Source organism: Triticum dicoccoides, chromosome 2A (genome assembly GCF_002162155.2).
Source record: "Triticum dicoccoides isolate Atlit2015 ecotype Zavitan chromosome 2A, WEW_v2.0, whole genome shotgun sequence".
In the NCBI taxonomy this organism is placed as follows: domain Eukaryota; kingdom Viridiplantae; phylum Streptophyta; class Magnoliopsida; order Poales; family Poaceae; genus Triticum; species Triticum dicoccoides.
The window spans coordinates 318,622,752-318,633,920 of NC_041382.1; the positions used below are offsets into that span (position 1 = coordinate 318,622,752).

Below are 11,169 nucleotides of genomic sequence, written 5' to 3' on the forward strand. Positions count from 1 at the left end.
TCAAGATATCGATAAGGTTGAGAAGATTCACAAAAATGCAAGTAAAACAAGTAGATCAAACCCAATGATATCACTAGGAACACACACACGGAAGATAGATGGGATCCACACAACCAAGGGCTGAGCTCAAAATGTTCAACCACGGAAAATGCTCTTGTTGAGACGCTAGCTCGATTGCTCAAATGGGCTAGATACGCATGTGCACCAACCTATAAGAGAAACGTGCCATCTTCAATCCCAACTATGCTACGTATGAGGTGTCGAAGATGATATGCAAAATGGCTCGATGCTATTGTTTACGAGCTCTTTGTTGCTCCTCTTTTGCTTAAAAGCTTTTCTTGTTTTTTTGAAGCGAGAGCCAAGTATGATATGAGACAAGTATGTAAGATATGCACGGGAGAGACTTATGGCACTAAGATGGTAACAAGATGACTATGGTGCACAATAGCGTGGCCCGACAATTCTCACCTTGCTAGTGTCGATAGGTAAGCTACGCGAAATGGCTCGAGTTATCAATGCAAAAGCATGGGTGAGATGTCGTCGCGGTTACCATCCGATCGTACGGTAAGAATGAAGTCGTTGAAACCGGTGTGGTGTCCGAGTTGATGATCGAGTGGCGGCGATGATGATGTCCAAATGTGCCTAAGTATCCGAAACACCTTAGGACACAAGAGAAACCGCAGTCCGAAACTCAAACAACCATGAGAAATAGTGTGGAAGAACACGAGTGTTGGTATGGAAGCAAAATGGAGCAAACAAAAGATGGCCGAAAGTTCCTGGATGGTCCGTGCGCACGGGGTAAGTGAGGCCTGTGTGCACGGGGTCTCGAGGGCCCGTGTGCACGGGGTGTGCTGGGAGCGGATGACAAGCTCCAGATCCGTGGGGATTTTCCAAGATAAGGACAATTTGGAGGATTTGGAAGGTGGGGAAGCAGGAATATGGGTAGATCCACTTGCCAAACTCCAAATTCGTGGATCAAAACAACCAAATCTCACAAGATCCAACAAATAGCAAAAAAAAAAAAATTGGGCTATTTTTGTGGGGATTTTCGAATTTGGACGAAAAAAACAAAATCAAGCTAGCAATGGGGGGATGGGAGTCCAAGATGTGAATCAACCTTGCTCATGATACCAAAATGATATAGGATGAAATCCTAGAGGGGGATCTTTTCACACTTGGAAGGGGGAAAGGGTAAACTCTCAAGAACACAAAGAGGAAATCACTCAAACAATTCCCCAATTACACATCCACTAGAATAGCAATACAAGATCCACAAGTCACAAACACAATCAAAGGAAAGATACAATGGGAAAGTTCTTCTCACTCCTAGGAGAGGAGGTCTTGAAGATAGTCTTCTCCTAGAGGAGGTCTTGAAATCCACTAGAATTCTTCCCAAAAGGGGCCTTGATTCCACAAGTGGGAAGGTAGAAGGAGCAAAGATCAGAAATATCTCATCTCATACTTTGCTAACCCTAAACATAGCCCTAGGTACGGTTTATATAGTCTTGGGGTCGAAAGAGATGAAGAGGGGCTTGGTTTGGGGATCTCAGCCGTCCATCCTGGGAGGCCCGTGCACACGGGGTAAGTTGGGCCCGTGCGTATGGGGGTCCGTGGGCACGGTACAGGACCGTCCGCACGGGGTGCTCCAACGTCAACTCCCTAGATAGTCCGTGGGCACGGGGTCTCGGGGGCCCGTGCGCACGGGGTCACCTGGGACTTCCAGTTTTGCTGATGTTGCACTCCATCTTGGTTTGCGTGGCCTTGGGGTGGTTCCTCTTTTCCTTGGGGGTGCTCCTGAGCCTCTTGGTGGTGTTCCTCTTCGTACCTAATGAGACATAGCGTATCTTGGTGAGGTAGCAACAATGTTCCATTCGTATCCATATGCAAGCTAAGTAGGAAGGAGTTCACCTCGGTTTCCAAAGCACATGCTCTCGCTCTTGTCATAGGTCCACGTGGGGCTTGATATGTCGGTGTAGAGTCCATGGGGATGATGGAAGGATGCTCTGCATCACCATGGGCACGGTACACGACCGTGCGCGCGGGGTCTTCAGGACCGCCAGCCTGGGAGGCCCGTGGGCACGGGGTCGGAGGGGCCCGTGCACATGGGTCGCCTGGGAGCTGCTGCCTTCTTCTTCGCGCTTCCTTCTCCGCTTCCAGGTTTCCCTCTTGAATGGTGTAGATGTTCTCTTCTTATTCAACTCCTCCTCGATGAATGTGTAGCTCCGCTCACACCTATATATGCACATGAGAGAGGGGTCAAGTAGTATACCATCCTCAAAAGGTACAAGGGGACACGTGTAAAGGAGATGATTCGCCTTTGTATTTATGAAGTAGATGTGGCACGTGTCACTTTCCAAATGGACTCTTGACATGGTGATGTCCATAGGATGCTCCGCATCAAGAATCCAGCAAGGCCAAGGAAACTCCTCACTTGTGTGACCGTTTGGGGCTGCGGCCAGCGCTCAATAGCTTCAATCTTGGCTTTATCAACTTCAATTCCCTGCGGAGTAACAACAAAGCCAAGAAAAGATATTCGGTTGGTGCAAAAGGTGCACTTTCCAAGGTTACCAAACAAATATGCATCACGTAGAGCGATAAAAACAACACGTAAATGTTCCAAATGTTCCTCCAAAGATTTGCTATAAATCAATATGTCATCAAAGTAAACTACCACAAATCGTCCAATGAAAGCACATAAAACTTCATTCCTTAATCTCATGAAAGTACTTGGTGCATTAGTTAACCCAAAAGGCATGACTAACCACTCATATAATCCAAACTTAGTTTTAAATGTTGTTTTCCATTCATCTCCCAATTTCATACGAATTTGACGGTATCCACTACGCAAATCAACTTTGGAGAATATTGTAGAGCCACTCAATTCATCAAGCATATCATCTAGCCTAGGAATAGGATGACGATAACGAATAGTAATATTATTAATGCCTCTACAATGAACGCACATACGCGACGTACCATCCTTTTTCGGCACTAAAATGATAGGAACAGCACAAGGACTAAGGGATTCACGTATATAACCTTTGTCGAGCAGTTCTTATACTTGACGCATAATCTCCTTCGTCTCCTCTGGATTGGTACGGTATGGTGCACGGTTGGGTAATGATGCACCGGGAATTAAGTCAATTTGATGCTCAATCCCTCGAATAGGTGGTAATCCCTATGGCACGTCTTGTGCAAAGACGTCAGCGAACTCCTGCAAATTTTAGTGACAACAGGAGGCAAAGAGGAAGGCACATCCTCGAATGAAAATAATGCCTCTTTGCACACAAAAGCATAGCAAACAGATTTGCTAAAATCTAGATCATCAATATCAGATTTGGTGGCAAGTAAACATGCACTTTTCGATTTAATTTCAGAAACAACATTAGATGGTTTATTATTAGGCTTCATTTGTTTCTGAAATTCTTTTGCCACAATCTGATTTTCACTCTTATTTTTCTCCTGTTTTGCTTTATTAGCTCTATTAATATCATCTTTCAAAATGGAATCAGGAGTCATAGGAAGCAAAGTAATATTTTTATCCTTATGAACAAGAGTATAGTGATTGTTTCTACCATGGTGTACAATTTTTTTATCAAATTGCCATGGTCTACCAAGTAATAAAGAACATGCTTGCAGAGGTACCACATCACAATCAACATAATCATCATATGTAGAGATACTAAAATGCACACGAACAGTACATGTTACATTAACCTTGCCGCTGTTGTTGAACCATTGGATGTAGTAAGAATGTGAATGTGGTCTTGTGGTGAGAGATAGCTTCTCCACCATCTCCATGCTAGCCAAGTTATTGCAGCTCCCTCCATCTATGATGACGCGAACAAAACGTTCCTTCACAACTCCCTTTGTATGGAACAAATTATGCCTCTGATTTTGCTCAGCTTGTGTAACCTGCACACTCAAAACACGTTGAGCAACTAAATATTCATACCTGTCAGCATCTTCAGCAGTCATGTATTGTGTCTCATGATCAGAATCCTCTCCACGGTGTTCTTCATGTGTAATAAGAGCCAAAGTCTCCTCATCATAGTCACTAGCGGACTCATACCCACCATCCTCAGTAGAAATCATCACACGCTGAGATTAGCATTCTCTCACAAAATGTCCTCGTCCCTTACAATGACGTCAAAGAACATTGCCATGCCTCCCAAAAGTTTAGAAGTTATTAGGAATGTAGTGCAATTACTAATTAGCCATGCCGTGTTCTAGCATATAAGGAAAATGTTTTTGTTTAGTATGTAGTACTGGAACAAGTAGTGTTTGGAAGCATATACATCAAATAAAAATAGTTGAAGGCCCAATGATAATTTCATACCTGTGGCAGAGGCATCGCCTCAACAAACAGTACTACCAATGAACATTGCAATATTTGTTCATAGTAAATAATCCTTGTACGTCAGAAACCAGAAACTTTGTGTCAGTGTTTTTCATGAAAAGAGGACGCCAATCCGTCCTATTCCTAGCACAACAGCAAATCAAAGGGAAGCATGCTTTACATGGCAGACGTTCTAGGTAAGAGAAGAAAATCTATATGATATTATCTAACTGTATGAATACATTAGAAAATATCATTTCCAATTCAGAATTTACCATCCCGAAATAACAACCCTCCATTACTACTGCCAGCATCATGCCATTAACTGGTTCTGCAAGTCCAGTTGATCATAATCCTTCGTGGCAAAAAGGAGGGCCGAATGTTTATGTTCTGGCAGTAGATATCACTACCATGACCACTGCCTCAACGACTAACTTCCAGGTTCGGTATTGCAGGTCCTCATATATGCCATCAAGATGATCAGAAGACATATAACCCTGCAAACAAAAGCAATTTTGTATTGTTGCATAGCACCTTTCTGGGATAAAGAGAACTATAATCAATTAAGTCGTCGCTTAGACAATATAACTTTCATCACGCAAGGGTGACATACAGCAGAAAAAAAATCAGTTGGCTCATTTCAACAAGCATTTATCATAACCAAACCAGCAACATAGGGTCACCAAATTTGAGATTCTTTTTTCAACCGCATAAAACAAACATCAATAACTGAATTCCACTTAAATATTGCACATTGCATGATATAAAGAAAAAGGAAACGGGTATTACACATTATAAACTCACCTTCTTTGTATCAGTTGGCGGGTTGCTTGACCAAATTTAGTAATATGCATGCCAACCTGTTAAAAACGTTGAGCACCAATAAAGCACAGCAAACCATAGGTAGAAGATAAATCAATATACTTCATTCATATGCACTAAACACATTGTAAAAAGGTACAAGAACTGAAATGGAATAAAAAAAAATCAGAAATAAGATTTGCATAATGGAGTGAGATATGATTACATTAGTGATGTTTAAGAGAGTTACCAGAGCTTCTAGAGTTAGTCATTGAGTTTTGCTTCTTTACCACAGCAACTCCGTCACGCGCGAGGTTCTTGCTCTGGTACTGCTGCCCACGCACTCTGTAACTTAGCCTTCGACAATCTACATCGTCCTTGAAGTCCCGGTGCTCTTACTTCTGATCCAACAAAACTGAAGGATCCCTGACCCGACAAATCTGAAGGATCCCTGACCCAACAAATCTGAAGGATTAAAATATAATAAAGAGTTCAGTTGTGAATAGCAGTAAGGGCTCCATTGCACACAACGCTGGGCATTACTGATTTAGCAACCGATGACGGAAGGAGAATACTCTTCGGAGCTCTATACCCTATCCTTGACATGTCATTTCTGAAATCTTAAGAGGAAGTGGTACGTTCTACTATACTAATGTGGTATCATTTGATTCCCCCCCGCCCCCACAATCTCCCAAAAGTACATGAAAAATGAGAGGTTCAGTTCATCTCCGAATAAGGAAGGACGGAATGGAACTACAATATGCAACTGTAGATGCAAACTCCCATATACTAACCATTCCACCATGTATTACCCTGAACTTAGAATGCAGAAACCAAGACATGTTGAACTGAAATTGCTGAAGGTGACAGTTGGCAAACCACAAGATTACGCACCATGTTCAAAAGCAAACACATGCATCTATGAGCTATCTTCTGGTGGCAGCGTCAGTGCATGATCTAAGTAGCAGTAAATTTCATCAGATAAGCCCACAAAGAAAAAATCACCAGATCATTCAGCAACAGAGTGAGAAACACATACAGAAGAAAGAAGATATCCATAAGCAGAGAAGCATGAGCCAATCTCTACAAAAATCACAAGAAAAAAATGTGCACACACACGCACATATCAGCCAGTTCTAGCATGCATCGATCCATCAAAGCATCAGGCCATCAGCCACCCATTAGAGAAGTGAAAAATGAAAGGATTCAAACTTACGCATCAATCCATCTAAGCATCAAGCCAAAGGCAGCAGGAGCGAAGTGCTCTGATGAATCCGCTTGGCACAGCTCCGATCCCCTCGCGCATCTCGGCGGCGACGCAACCCCGGCCCCCTCTCTCACCTCTAATGCGGCGCCAACCAGACCCCTTTCTCTACCTTGTCCCTCTTCACGTCGCCCATGATCGACATCCATATGGGGCACCATCCGAGCTAGCGGCATTGTCCAATCCACTTTCCTGCCCATAGCAAAATCTCAGTATGGCCATATCTCTTATAAGTTAAGAAATATTACAAAACAACACAATTGTACAAGCAGTAGCAGTAGCAAGCAACATGCAACCCTGAAAAAATATTGTACTGTACACTACAAAAAATCTATTCATAAGGAGGGTAACTAAAAAATAATACTATGCACTACAAAAATATCTATTCTCAAGAATTAGGCCAGTTGTGTTAATTAGCAAATGAGGAAAATAATCCATTCATACATCAGAAGAAATGCAATAGAAAATGGAGCAGCACCACCAAACATTCATAGGAGGTGATTACCTTGTGAAGAACTGCTAGTGCTCCCAGTTTTTCAGTTAAAAGAGCAGGGTCCTAATAAAAAAGAATTGGTTTAGAAGTTCATAGGCTGTTTGTTGTTCGGGCTACATAAAACAACTCCCCAGTGGAAGATACATCATTGTTTAATATTCAGTGAACTACTAAATGGTAGAATTAAGATAATTTTGTAGCCTCAGCAAGTACCAATTATTTGGCTTACCTAATCTCACAGATTCCTTATTATTTTGATATACCAAGACAAAGTAGGTACTCTGCTCTCAGCTTTATGTTGGACTCAACAAAATACAGTGCAACTATCATGATTTTTGAAGTTGAGATTCATAAAATGAAGATTGGGGTAAAGCATGGCTCTACTTATCTGATGAAGAACAAAATTAAAATTAATTCCATGCTGGTTACTGAATCTGATGAGATATAATACCGCACCCAACCTGAAAGTCTGATCTCTCGCCCATAAATTGTATTCTAGAGTAGCCACATCAGAAACAAATAATATGACACAGAAATTATTGTGTTCCTTCGTCTTCTCCTTCTTCATCCATAGAATGGATCACAGGAACAACTATTGACCATCTTATTTGAGCAGGTAGCTAAATCTATCGAATATAAGCATGGAAAAACTAGATCAAAAAATGAAGCACAAAAGAAATTAAGAGAAAAGGGGAGGATGAGAGAGAGAGAGGAATACGTACCCCCCAATGGAGATACTCAGTAGTCAATCATTAGCGATGGCGAGCACTTTGCCGCTGACTGTATGGCCTTCTGTAATTGTGCTAGCAGCATGCCTCGAGTCATTAGCCTATTGAGGACAACAACACCAAGGAGATGTGGCTTGCTTGACTCGATCTGGGGCGTCCCCGCTTGAAGAACAGAAGGTGAGTGGAGGGCAGCACCGACGGGGAAGAGAGCGGCGCGGGCGGGGAAGACGGCGGCTCGGGGTGGGAGGGAAGAGGGTGGTGACAGCGGGGAAGACGGCGGCTCTGGGTGGAGTGGCCGTGGCGAAGGGATGAAGGGCGGCGGCGAAGGGAGACCTCGCTCTAGGGCAGGAGTCGTCAATTGTATGTGCGGGCGATAGGTTTAGGTTTTTTTGACGCTGGTTAGTTTTCGTAGGTCTTTTTTCATTGGTTAACCATTGTAGATCTTTTTTCGGTCGTACGTGCATGGGTGCGGGTTGGGACCTCAGCACAAGGTTTTGTCGGTTCATGGTGGCTAAGTCTGAGGTGGGAGGAGGTACCAAAAAAACCAGGGGAGGTGGGACGAAAATTGACCGGCGGAGACTACCAACTGCTCCATTAGGAGTAGAGATTCGCAATATTCAGATTGCATTATCATATTCTTGCTTGTTCTTCGATTGCATGCAAGAATAGACCTTCATGGTCAGGCTGATCGTGTTTCCAGTATCGTCAGTAACCTCGGGAGATTGGTTTAGCGATTGCTAAGGTGCAACGTCATGCACATTTGTAGTCGGATCGTCAAAGTCGTCTCCACCAAATCGACATTTATCATCTCATCGAAAGATCGGGACATCCCGCCTCTATCGGAGGAGGATTAATGGGACACTTTGGCGTCAAGAATACGGATGATATACTTGCTACATATTTCTTTTGGCCAAAGATGAGACGGGATGTTGAGCATTTTGTTGCTCGCTGCACTACATGTCAAAAAGCTAAGTCACTACTCAATCCTCATGGTTTATATATGCATTTGCCTGTACCTAGTGTTCCTTGGGAGGATATATCTATGGGCTTTGTTTTAGGTTTACCTCAAACAAAGAAGGGGAGCGATAGCATATTTTTTGTCGTGGATAGGTTCTCGAAAATGGCACACTTTATACCATGTCATAAAAGCGATGATGCTGTTAATGTTGCTGATTTGTTCTTTCGTGAAATTATTCGCTTGCATGGTGTGCCAAATACTATTGTTTCAGATCGTGATACTAAATTTCTTAACCACTTTTGGAGATGTTTATGGGCTAAGTTGGGGACTAAACTGCTTTTTAGTACTACTTGTCACCCCAAACTGATGGATAAACTGAAGTAGTCAATAGAACACAACGGTAAACTTTCTGTTTTCAAACAGCAACATGTAGACTTGTAAAATAAGCATGGCAAAAGATATCATTGTCACTTTTATTTAAATTAAAGATGCAAAACATTATTCTAAATAACAGCAAGCAAATCCTAACAAAATAAATTGACGCTCCAAGAAAAAGACATATCATGTGATGAATGAAAACATAGCTCCAAGTGAGGTTACCGAGATTAGTTGCTTGGATCTTCCTGGAATATTTCCTTGGGGGTGACTTGCGCATCCCCAAGCTTAGGGTATTGTCATTCTTCATTCTACTCATATCGACATCTCACTCAAAACTTGAAAAGTTCAATCACACAAAACTTAACGGAACTTTGTGAGATAGGTTAGTATGATAAAGAGCAAACCTTTTCACTTTTGGTACTGTCAAAGACAAGATTAGTAATTGTTTACACACAAAGTCTACTGCAGCATATCATTTCTACAATTTACATTGAGCAACATAAGCCATAGAAACTAGAAAACAAGCAAACTATGCATTGAAAACAAAATCTGTCAAAAACAGAACAGTCTATAGTAATCTGTACTCAAACCATACTTATGCTAATCCAAAAATTCTGAAATTTTAGGACAACCTGAGCAATTTGTATATTAATCTTCTTAAATAAGAATCAACTCAAAAGCACTATTCAGTTAAAAACTAGAATTATTTTCGTGAGTGCAAAAGTTTCTGTTTTTCAGCAAGATCAAATCAACTATCACCGTAAGCCATCCCAAAGGTCTTACTTGGCAATTTATTGAAACAAAAGCAATAAAACATGATCAATACATCAGCATAATCATGTGAACACATAAAAACAGTAGGTCAAAGTGTTGGGTTGTCTCCCAACAAGCGCTTTTCTTTAATGCCTTTTAGCTAGGCATGATGATTTCAATGGTGCTCGCATAAAAGTAAAGAATTGAAACATAACAAGAGCATCATAAAACACATGGCAAGAACATTTAAGCCTAACCCACTTCCTATGCATAGGGATTTTTTTAGCAAATAATTCACGGGAGCAAGAATGAACTAGCATAGGAAGGCAAAACAAGTGCAACTTCAAGATTTTCAACACAAAGAGAGGAAACTTGATATTATTGCAATATGTAGAAGCATATGTTCCCCCCTCATAGTAATTTTCAGTAGCATCATGAAGAAATTCAACAATATAACTATCACATAAATCATTCATTTCATGATGCATAAGCATAGAAATTTTGTTACTCTCCACATAAGCAAATTTATTCTCATCAATAATAGTGGGAGTAAACTCAACAAAATAACTATCATGAGAGTGACAATTAAAATCATGATGACAAGTTTCATGGTTATCATTATTCTTTATAGCATACATGTCACCACCATAATCATCATAGATAGCAACTTTGCTATCATAATCAATTGAAACCTCCTCCAAAGTAGTGGATTCATCATTAAATAAAGTCAAGACCTCTCCAAATATACTTTCATCATTATAATCATCATAAATAGGAGGCATGCAATCATTATAACAAATTTGCACATCAAATCTTCGGGGGCTAAAAATATCATCTTAATCAAACATAGCATCCCCAAGCTTATGGCTTTGCATATCATTAGCATCATGGATATTCAAAGAATTCATACTAAAAACATTGCAATCATCCTCATCATTTATACCAAACATTCTATTGAATTCTTCTTCTATCAAGTGAGCACAATTTTCCTTTCCATCATTTTCACGAAATACATTATAAAGATGAATAATATGATGTAACCTCAATTCTATTTTTTTGTAGTTTTATTTTATAAATCAACTAGTGATAAAATAAGAAACTAAAAGATTCAATTGCAAGATCTAAAGATATACCATCAAGCACTCACCTCCCCGGAAACGGTGCCAGAAAAGAGCTTGATGTCTACTACACAACTTTATTCATGTAGACACGTGTTGGGCCTCCAAGCGTAGAGTTTTGTAGGACAGTAGCAATTTTCCCTCAAGTGGATGACCTAAGGTTTATCAATCCGTGAGAGGTGTAGGATGAAGATGGTCTCTCTCAAACGACTTTGCAACCAAATACAAGAAATCTCTTGTGTCCCCAACACACCCAATACAATGGAAAATTGTATAGGTGCACTAGTTTGGCGAAGAGATGGTGATAGAAGTGTAATATGGATGGTAGAAATATAAT

At 41.0% G+C, this 11,169-nt stretch overlaps 1 long non-coding RNA gene across 1 annotated transcript; it reads right to left on the reverse strand.

Moving 5' to 3' along the window:
- Positions 1–5,400: 5,400 nt before the first annotated feature.
- Positions 5,401–6,950, reverse strand: LOC119359348. The gene is made up of 3 exons (XR_005172484.1): positions 6,910–6,950; positions 6,357–6,596; positions 5,401–5,566 (listed from the first exon to the last, which is right to left on the reverse strand). It is a non-coding gene; the product is annotated as an uncharacterized LOC119359348 (long non-coding RNA).
- Between the last annotated feature and the right edge of the window lie 4,219 nt (positions 6,951–11,169).